Source organism: Chrysochloris asiatica, unplaced genomic scaffold, assembly GCF_000296735.1.
Source record: "Chrysochloris asiatica unplaced genomic scaffold, ChrAsi1.0 scaffold00005, whole genome shotgun sequence".
Classification (NCBI taxonomy): Eukaryota; Metazoa; Chordata; class Mammalia; order Afrosoricida; family Chrysochloridae; genus Chrysochloris; species Chrysochloris asiatica.
This window is the reverse complement of record NW_006408523.1, coordinates 24,730,285-24,740,053: the sequence shown is the minus strand read 5'-3', so window position 1 is coordinate 24,740,053 and position 9,769 is coordinate 24,730,285.

Sequence of the window (9,769 nt, the reverse complement as noted above, 5' to 3'; positions counted from 1 at the left end):
TTCCAAAAGAAAGAATTCACATTGATTTTTGTTATTTAATTTTATTAAATTTAAAGTTTATTGAAATAAAAGTATTATAAAATAAAGTAGAAATGTTTGGAATGATGAAATATTTGTAGAGCTAGACTATGTTCAAGGTTGCCCAGGATTATGGATGTAATTAATGCCACAACTATGTGCACTAAAAAAAAAGAAAAAGAAAAAGTAAAAACTGGTTTAAGCAGATATTTTCATGTTATTTGTAGTTTACCACAAATAACAAAATAAATAAATTAGCAGGGAAGTGCTGAATCATTTTTGCCCTGATTGTAGGTCAATTTTGAAATTGGAGCAAGACAGTATTCTTTTAAAGCATGTTCTTCTTTTTCTTGTAAAGAAAATGAAACAATCCAATTAAGTCTTTACCCTAATGAAAGTTATTGTGATTTAACTAGCTGTTTTCTTTCTAGACTCAAACAGAGAAAAACATACTATTATGATTTTCTTCACTTTAATAAAACACATACACTAAATCTGATTATTCAACACATTGATTTTAATGGTATATACCTTTCCATTCAAGAATCATCCTTTTTTATCTCTTATAACCCCTGTGATAATGTATCACATTCTGTAATAATGGAGTTGATTTATCTGCAGGTATTATAATTATCACATTTAGAAACCAACTATTCAGGAAGTTCATAAGTGCAAACCAAATGGAGGACATAGTCCTGATCTAGATATTATTGAAAGGAGCCCTGGTGGCATAGTAGGTGATGAATTGTACTACTAACCACAGTGTCAGCAGTTCAAATCTAACAACAGCTCCTCAGGAGAAAGACGAGGCCTTTGCTCTGGTAAAGTTCTATAGCCTTGGAAACACTACACAGGGTTGCTGTGAGTCAGAACCGACTTGATGGCACACCGCCACCATCACCATCAGCACCAGATCGTATTAAAACAACAAAAGAAAAATGATGTCAAGGTCTATTGCATTTTTTTATATAAAACAAAAATATGGAAAGGTTAAATATGAAAATTGTGTTAGGTTAGATATAAAAAGTTTACTGATAGAAATAAATTAATAATTTAGTGTGTATGATGGGTCATTATAGCTCTCTACAAATTAAGAACAGGTCTAACTTCATGTCTTTTTTCAGTTTACAATACCTTTCATACTTTCATATTCCGATAGTCTCCATTTGCTTCTCACAACAACCAAGCTATCTATCTATCTATCTATCTATCTATCTATCTATCTATCTAAGAGGTCCTTAAAAGTTTTTGGAAAAATGGAATTAAAAGACATTGAATTTTTACAATGAACTTTTTGAAACACCCTCATCTGTATGTATGTATCGATCTAAAATTTAAATGTCCTCATTGTAAAGTTTTAGTTTTTGCCCAACAGTTATATCCTAGAAAAAACCAATCTGAACTGTGAAAATCCTCTTTTCCACTGGGAATTTTATTTTTAGATTTTCACTCTCATCCATCTGCCTTTGAGCAATTTTCTGTGCTTCAAGCATGAGCAAGCAATATTAATCCAATTTCTAGTTTCTGTGAAGCACATTATGTTAGATCATATGCACTTCAGTGCTTCTTCTTAGAAACTTTGTGTTTACTTAACTGTTTCACTGTCAACCTTTATCTCTGAGAATAACAACAAAAAATACTCTAAGCTAGTTAAAAATATGATTAATTTCATCTTTCATTAAAAAAAAACAGTTCACACCTTCAATAATAATGGAATCTTATGATATAAAATCTGTGGAGAACAAAATTGCACGTTTATAATGCAAATTTTTATACATAATAAAAATAGCTTATTATTCTAATGCTTTAATATTTCAATGATATTTGAGGAAACATGAAAGCTTATTCAATTTTTATAAGAATAATGCCATTTTATATGAACTCACTATTATTTTTATGGATTTTTTTTACCTCTCCTTCAGAATTATTTTGAAATATTAAAATACATAAGACCACTCAATATATATTAAAACCTGCATTAGTTTTTACAGCCAAAGAAATAGTGACAAGTTATCTTTTATTTCCCAAATATATTTACTACCAAAAAGAACTTCAAAAGACAAATAAACAAACAAAAAAAATCACTTAACAAAGGTAAGTAAAGAAGTGTTACTATGAGGGTTCATACATATACAGGTTTATTCAAAACAAAACATGTTTAAACATGTCTCTGCTATCAATGGATGCCTGCAGATAAGTTGGCTCAGGGACACACTTGTCATAGTCTTATTAGGATGGCTTCAAAAAGAAGGTCCAATAAAAACAGTACCTTCAGATGGGATTTCTTGGGCCAATTATATTCAAAGCTGAAAGATCAACTTGGAAGGTATGGCGACAGCTTTTTCAGTGTCCAAAGGATAATCTTCATAGATTTTTGCAAAGACACAGGATGAAGTTTATTAAGATTAATAAATAAACTTAAAATTAAAAATTAAGTTTATTTAAGTTCCTTAAAGAAGAAACTTTAAGGAAACTGAAAATTTCATTGGTAAGAAAAAGGTCAAGGTGTTTGCAATGAAGAGTTTTGTTTTGTTTTGTTTCATCATGACAATGTACCAGGTGATTCATCAAAGGTAGCAAGGGTTGTCCTCTGAGAATTTTGTTGGGAAACTTTACTCCCCAGTCCACAGTCATAATCTTGTATCTTAAGCCGCCTTTTTGTTCTCCAAACTCAAAGAACATTTACACGGTACACAATTTGAGTCCCTCAAGGATGCCACAACTGCCAATTTGATATGGTATAACTGGAAGAGTATAGAATTCTTTGCGGAAATGTATAAAGAGATGGAAATACCACCTTCAGAATTGTGTAGACCTAAATGGGACCTATGCTAAGAAGCAATAGCTTCACACGTTGATGTTTTGTTTAATAAAGGTTCCTATGATTTTGTAGCAATTCTTTTTGCCCTTCCTAGATTTATTGACTTAGTCTGCATGATGCAAATTTTTAAAATAAATATAAAGAAGTGATGAAAGATTAGAGTGTAGTAGATATGAAATCCAATTGAATGAACATTTTCAGTATTCTTCAAATTTTCTGAGAAATCCAGAAGCATCGCTGATGTTGCTGTTAAGTTCAGTACTGTTGGTTCTGACTCAATAACACCATATGCAGAAAAGAATGAAACACTGCTGGGTCCTAAGCTATCCTCACAATTGTTATGTTTGACCCTATTGCTGCTACCACTATGTCAGTTCATCTTGTTGGACGCTGTCCTCTTTTTTACTACCCTTCCACTTTTCCAAACATAATGTTTCTCCAGGGACTGGTCACTCCATACAATATATGCAAAATACTAAAGATGATTGCATCATCATCTCTAAGGTGCAATATTTCTTCTAAAACAGATTTGTTTGTCCTTCTGGCAGTCTATGGTATTACCAATATTCTTCTTGAGCGCTGTAATTAACATGCATCAAAACTTCTATGATCGTCCACTTATATTGCCCAATAGATTCTTTTTGAAAGAGGTGTAGACAGAGTGCTCCTTGGAGGCCAAGATGGCCAAACTTTGTCTGTCATGCTTCAGACATATTGTCAGGAGGGACCAGTTGCTGGAGAAGGATGTCATGTTTGGTAAAGTGGAGGGTCAGAGGAAAAGAGGAAGACCTCCAGTGAGATGGATTAGACAAGTGGCAGCATCGATGGACTTAAGCATGGCAACTGTAGTGAGGCTGGCCCAGGATCAGTCAGTGTTTCGTTCTGCTGTGCATAAGGTCGCTATGGGTCGGTACCGAGTCATTGGCACCTAACAACAACAACAATTCAGAAGTGGTCTGCCTCTCTTTCTTCCTAGACGCTCTTATTCTGAAAGCTCCATTGAAACCTGTCCAGCATGGGTGACCCTGCTGCTATTTAAAATATTGCTGATATTTAAAATGGTTTCACCTTCACAGCAACACAGAAGCCACCATTTTAGAACAAATTGAAAGAGACATTGTTATTGTTGTTAAGTGCCATCCCATTGGTTCTGACTTATGGTGACCTTGTATAGAGTTTTTTGAGGAGCAGCTGGTGAGCTTGAACTGCAGACCTTGCAGTTCAAACCAACCTTGCAGCCCAGTGTATTGACCTGTTATGCAAGTATAGTTAATTGTTTTATCTAAAGGAGTACAATTTAAACATATTGTGATAATCTATTAATATATTTGGTAGTGCTACAAATAAATATTTTGTCCTGATAATTTTGTTAGGAAAGATTTGGAACATGAGATTTAGAATGAAATTCAGAACATGTTCTTGATGCTAAAACTTGATGTAGAAAATTTAATTAAATTTCACATTTATTTTGGTACTGACTAAGTAACAGGCACTTAGGAATTAGCTGTGCTAGTATCGTCCCCTCTCCCCCAACAACTCCTCCCCAGAAGTACTTGGTAAAAAATATAAATGAGAAGGATATAAAGCCTAATGCTCAAGAAGAATGAGAAGAAAACAATGAAATGATATTTAGTGGTTAGAAACTAATTGCTTTGTTGGCACATTTTGCTATATGAAAATATACTTTGGAGTGAGGTAACTATTTTTTGAAGTCTTGGAATTAGAAAGTGCCTACCTTTGCCATAAAATTGAGAGTTTTTTGGTAGGTCTTTGAAATATACACTATGAATGCAAGAACCAAGCTCATATACTAATGCTTTCTATGTTACAGGATTGTTCCCAACACATCACCACGCCCACTACAAGTATCTGTATTACCTAGAACATACGACCTTAATGTACTATCAACTATGTTCACCAACTTTAGTCCTAAATGGAATTAGTATAACAGATAAGCTTGAAATAAATTCCAGAGAAAATAATTTTGAAAGTATAAGATGGAAAAAAGGAAGGAATGAGGAAGATAAGCTTCATGTGTAGTTACATAAAAAGTGTTCAAAATCATTTAACCACAAAAGAGCAATTAATCTTTTCTTGAGATGGACCTTGAAAATTTGAAGAGTAGATAATTCCATATTATGTTATTTTCCACTAGCCCACCTCATCCATTCTGAAAGCTGAGAATAACAGGAAGGTGTTTAACTGTGCTTTATTGATAATGCAACAGCTTTAGATTGTGTGGATCATGAAAAACTGTGGACCACAATGCAGAAAATGAGTATCATGGAACATTCATGTCCTCACAAAGAACCTGTACAGAGACCAAGAGGCAGTTTTTGAAGCGAGCAAGGGAACACTGAATGGCTTAAAATTAGGAAAGGTGTGTGCCGATGTTGAATTACAATTTTGTCTGTGATAGGATAATATCCACACATCTATAAGGAAGACCAGTTAATATCACTATTATGTAATTTTCTGCATGAACTGCTAGAGCCAATGATGATGAAATTGAAGAATTCTACCAACTTCTTCAGTTTGGAATTGATCAAATATGCAATCAAATGTACTAATAATTACTGGTGATTGGAACGCAAAGGTTGGAAACAAAGAAAAAATAGCAGTAGGTGGAAATAATGCCTTGGTGATAGAAACAATACTGGAATTCACATGACAATATTTTGCAATACCAATGAATTCTTCATTGCAAATACATTTGAATACATCTGTGGAAAAGCTCCATATCATCAGCCAAAACAAAGCCAGGGGCAGACTGTGGAACAGATGATCTATTCCTAATATCCAAGTTCAGACTGAAGCTCATGAATATTAAAACAAGTCTGCAACAGCCAAAATATGACCTTGAATGTACTCCACCTGAATATAGAGATCATCTCAAGAACAGATTTGAAGCATTAGACATAACTTCTAAGACCAGACAGTTGTGGAATGACATCAAGAACATCATACAAGAAGAAAGCAAAAGGTCTTTAAGGAGACAAGAATGAAGGGAAAGACCAAAATGGACGCCGAAAGAGACTCTGAAACTTGCTCTCCAGCATAGAAGTGCTAAAGTAAGTGGAAGAAATGAGGAGGTAAAAGAGTTGAGTAGAAAGTTTCAAAGGCCAGACAGAAAAGACAAAGTTAAATAACAAAACAAAATGTGCAAAGACCTGGATTTAGAAAACCAAAAGGGAAGAATATGGTCATCATTTCTTAAGTTGAGGAACCTGAAGAAAAAAAATCAAGTCTTGACTTATGATATTAAAGGATTCTAGGGGCAAAATATTGAACAATACAGAAAGCATCAAAAGAAGATGGACAGAATACACAGTCACCATACTAAAATAAAATGGCTGATGGTCAACCATTTCAAGAGTGATTAAGAGCCAATGATATTAAAGGAAGAAATGGTACATTGAAGGCATTGGCAAAGGAGAAGTTTATGGGAATTGATGGAATACAAACTAAAATCTTTCAACAAACTGACATAGCACTGGAAGCATTCACTTATCTATGCCAGGAAATTTGGAAAACAAATATCAGGTCAACTGACTGGAAGAGACCCATGTTTGTGCCCATTCCAAAGAGGGGTGACCCAGTACAATACAGTAACCACTGGACAATATTATTAGTAATATTGCATGCAAATAAAATTTTGCTGCAGATAATACAAAAGCAGCCGCAACCCAGAACATCCAGAGGTTCAGGCCAGAGTCAGAAGAGGACGTAGAATGAGGGATATCATTGCTGATGTCAGACAAATTTTGGCTGAAAACAGAAAAATGTTTACATGTGTTTTATTGACTAAGCAAAAACTTTTGATTGTGTGGATCATAATAAACTATGGACAACATTGTGGAAAATGAGTAGGACTGAACATTTAATTGTGCTCATGAGGAACCTGTACATTGACCAAGAGTCAGCTGTTCAACCAGAACAAGGGAACAGTGAATGGTTTAAAATTAGGAAAGGTGTGCTCCAGACTTGTCCTCTTTTTAACTGACCCACCACTTTACCAAGCATGATGTCCTTCTCCATGGACTGCTTCCTCCTGATTACATGCCCGAAATATGAGAGATAAAGATTGGTCATCCTGATTCCTGAGGAGTATTCTGTCTTACTTTTCCCAACACATCAGTTTCAAAATAGTCAATACCAGTCTATTTCAGCTCACTAATGCCTAGGATATTGATGTTATATGTTCCATTTCATTTTTCACAATTTTCCATTTTCCTGAATTCATACTTCATACATTCTATGTTCTAATTATTAATGGATACTACAGCGGTTTCTCTTCATTTTGAGTTGTGTCCCATCAGAAAATGAACATCATGAAGGATTTACTCCATTCCCACCATCATGGTCAACTGTACTTTGAGGAGGCAGCTTTTCTCCAATTGTATTTTGAGTGCCTTCCAAACTGAAGGGCTCATTTTCCAGCACTATATCTGACAATATTCTGATGCTCTTCATCATGTTTCAATATTCAATATTGTGGTGTTGACAGTATTAATATGGTTTTATTGACTAAATATTCCTTCCATAGGTTCAGATTAATGTCATTATCACCATCATATTCATACTAGAATAACAACATATTGACTTTGCTAGAAACTTAGTACTTGCCTAAGTTTCATCAAGTGCCTTCATATAATTCAAAAGTGACCCTGGACACTTTAAATTTGGGCTTTCCAATAAATCAAATAGTGTTTCAAATATTCCATCATTCAAATTACAGTCTGTTTAATCATACACACATCTATGCAAATACATACTCGCATTCTGTCCTTCATGCCCCTAGATATCACACTCACTGTCATTGAGTCCATTCTGACTCAGTGTTTAGGAGGCCGTCATTCTGTACAGGAGAAGAAAGCCTCATCTTTCTCCCACTGAGTAGCTGATGGGTTTGAATAGTCCAAATTCAAACAAGAGAAAAACAAATCTTTGCCCAACTGTCTCATAACTCACAAGCTGATATCATTCTAATGGAAACAGTATGGTGGTGGTGTGCAGTAGAGTTGGTTCCAACTCATAGTGACCCTGTGTAGGGTTTCTGAGGCTGTAAATCTTTACAGGAGCAGAAAGCCTCATCTTTCTCCCATGGAATGACTGATAGTTTCAAACTGCTGACCTTGAGGTTAGCAACCTGAATTGTAACCACTATGCTACCAGAGCTTGTTGGAAACAGTATAGACTCATTATTATGTAGTACCATGGTGTTGTCTTTCTCTTTCATCCCATACCTTTTTTTAAAATGTGCTATTTCAGGTTTACTTGGGATAATAAATGGGCTAATGCTGAACCATATATCTCTTAAAGGCTGCTACCTCAGTTACATTAGATCAGGAAGAAGCTTTGAAATTACTTCTTATAAGTACTTGATTAAATTCTTAGCCAAGGGCCATTCTTCTGCCCAATCTCTCTTTGGGGAAGAGAGTAATTTTCTTCTTCCAGTTATAAGAGCTTTTCAAGAAGGAACAAGTGGTCTGTGAGTTTGATTGCTGTAGAGAGATCTAGTGGAGAAAGAATTTAAAAGAGACCATTGAATTTGTTAATTATTAGGTTGTTGGTGAATGAAGCTATCAAAGACTGTTTCAGCAAATTGGTAGGAGGAAGAGTAACAAATAGTAAGTTGAGTCTGAAAGAAAGGTGAGTGCTATTTTCACAATGTGGAAAAAATGGAAGGAGAGAGAATGGAGATTTGGGAACAGATGATTTCAAAAGATGATATCAAAGGATAACAAAATAGTGAATGTTTACAAATCATTAGATAAAATAAAGGAGACTGAACAATTGAGAAAAATAGTATAAATATGAAAATTATGAAGTGAACCTTCAATTTTGGGATTATTAGATAATTGATATATATTTTGGAGAATTTATAGAAATAATTTAGTGTTTTGAACTGATATATGGTAAGACCTTGAATATATCAATGCTATAATGACACTTCAGGTTAAGTTGGGGTTTCTGCTGTATGTTCTTATGTCCTCATTTACTTTTAGTCTTGAAAAGAGTACTGCTTAATTCTCTGTGAGTGTATGGGACAGCCTAGCCGTAGCCAGCCTGTAGAAGAAATGGGAGAAGAATATTCACCATTCTGGCATTGTTCTTATGGCCTGACAGATGAGGTTGTTAAAAGGCTACATCAAGTATGCTAGAATAGGGATTATATATTCACTACATCCTTCTGCTAGCTCTACTCCATACAAGGACTTGTCAAGGGCTAGAAATGGAGACAACCTGGTGCCTTGAAAGGCTTCTTTGCTTATATCAAGGTTTGATGCCAATGAATTAAACAGAAGACTTCCTCTGATCTCTTGTATGGTTTTCCATTAGACTTTGACCTTGACAAAGACTCACCTGTACCAATGAAGGCCACAATGTCAATTATTTTAATCACTAATTATTGCATATTGAGGGCTGGTGTGAGATGGGCCACCAAGTTACCAGAGAAAATGGGCTCCAGGGTCAGGTGTCCTCACTTCATATCCTGTCCTGAAACTTGCATAAAGCCACCTAGCCTATAGAAGTTTGTCTTCTCATCTACAATGTAGAGATAATGGTAACATCTAACCACCAGCGTTCTTGTGAAAAGTAAATGAAATAATATAAACGATGCTCTTAATATAGTCAATGACAGAGAGTAAGAACTCAATAACTGAGTTATTAATGTTGTCTTTGCACTTATCTGCATTTAAAAATGACAAAAATTAAACAACTCATATATGTGCCTAATATTGTAAAAGGCATAGTTTAGGTTTGATGACTGAATACTTCCTAGTTGGTTGCTAACATTAAAAAATAAGCCTAAATTGGAAATGTAAAGGTAGACGTTTTATAGCAAGGAAGGGGGTGATTAACTCTCCAGTCTAGGAGAAGAGCCGAGAGTGGGACCCTACCCAGAGAAGCAGCAAGGCCCGAGAT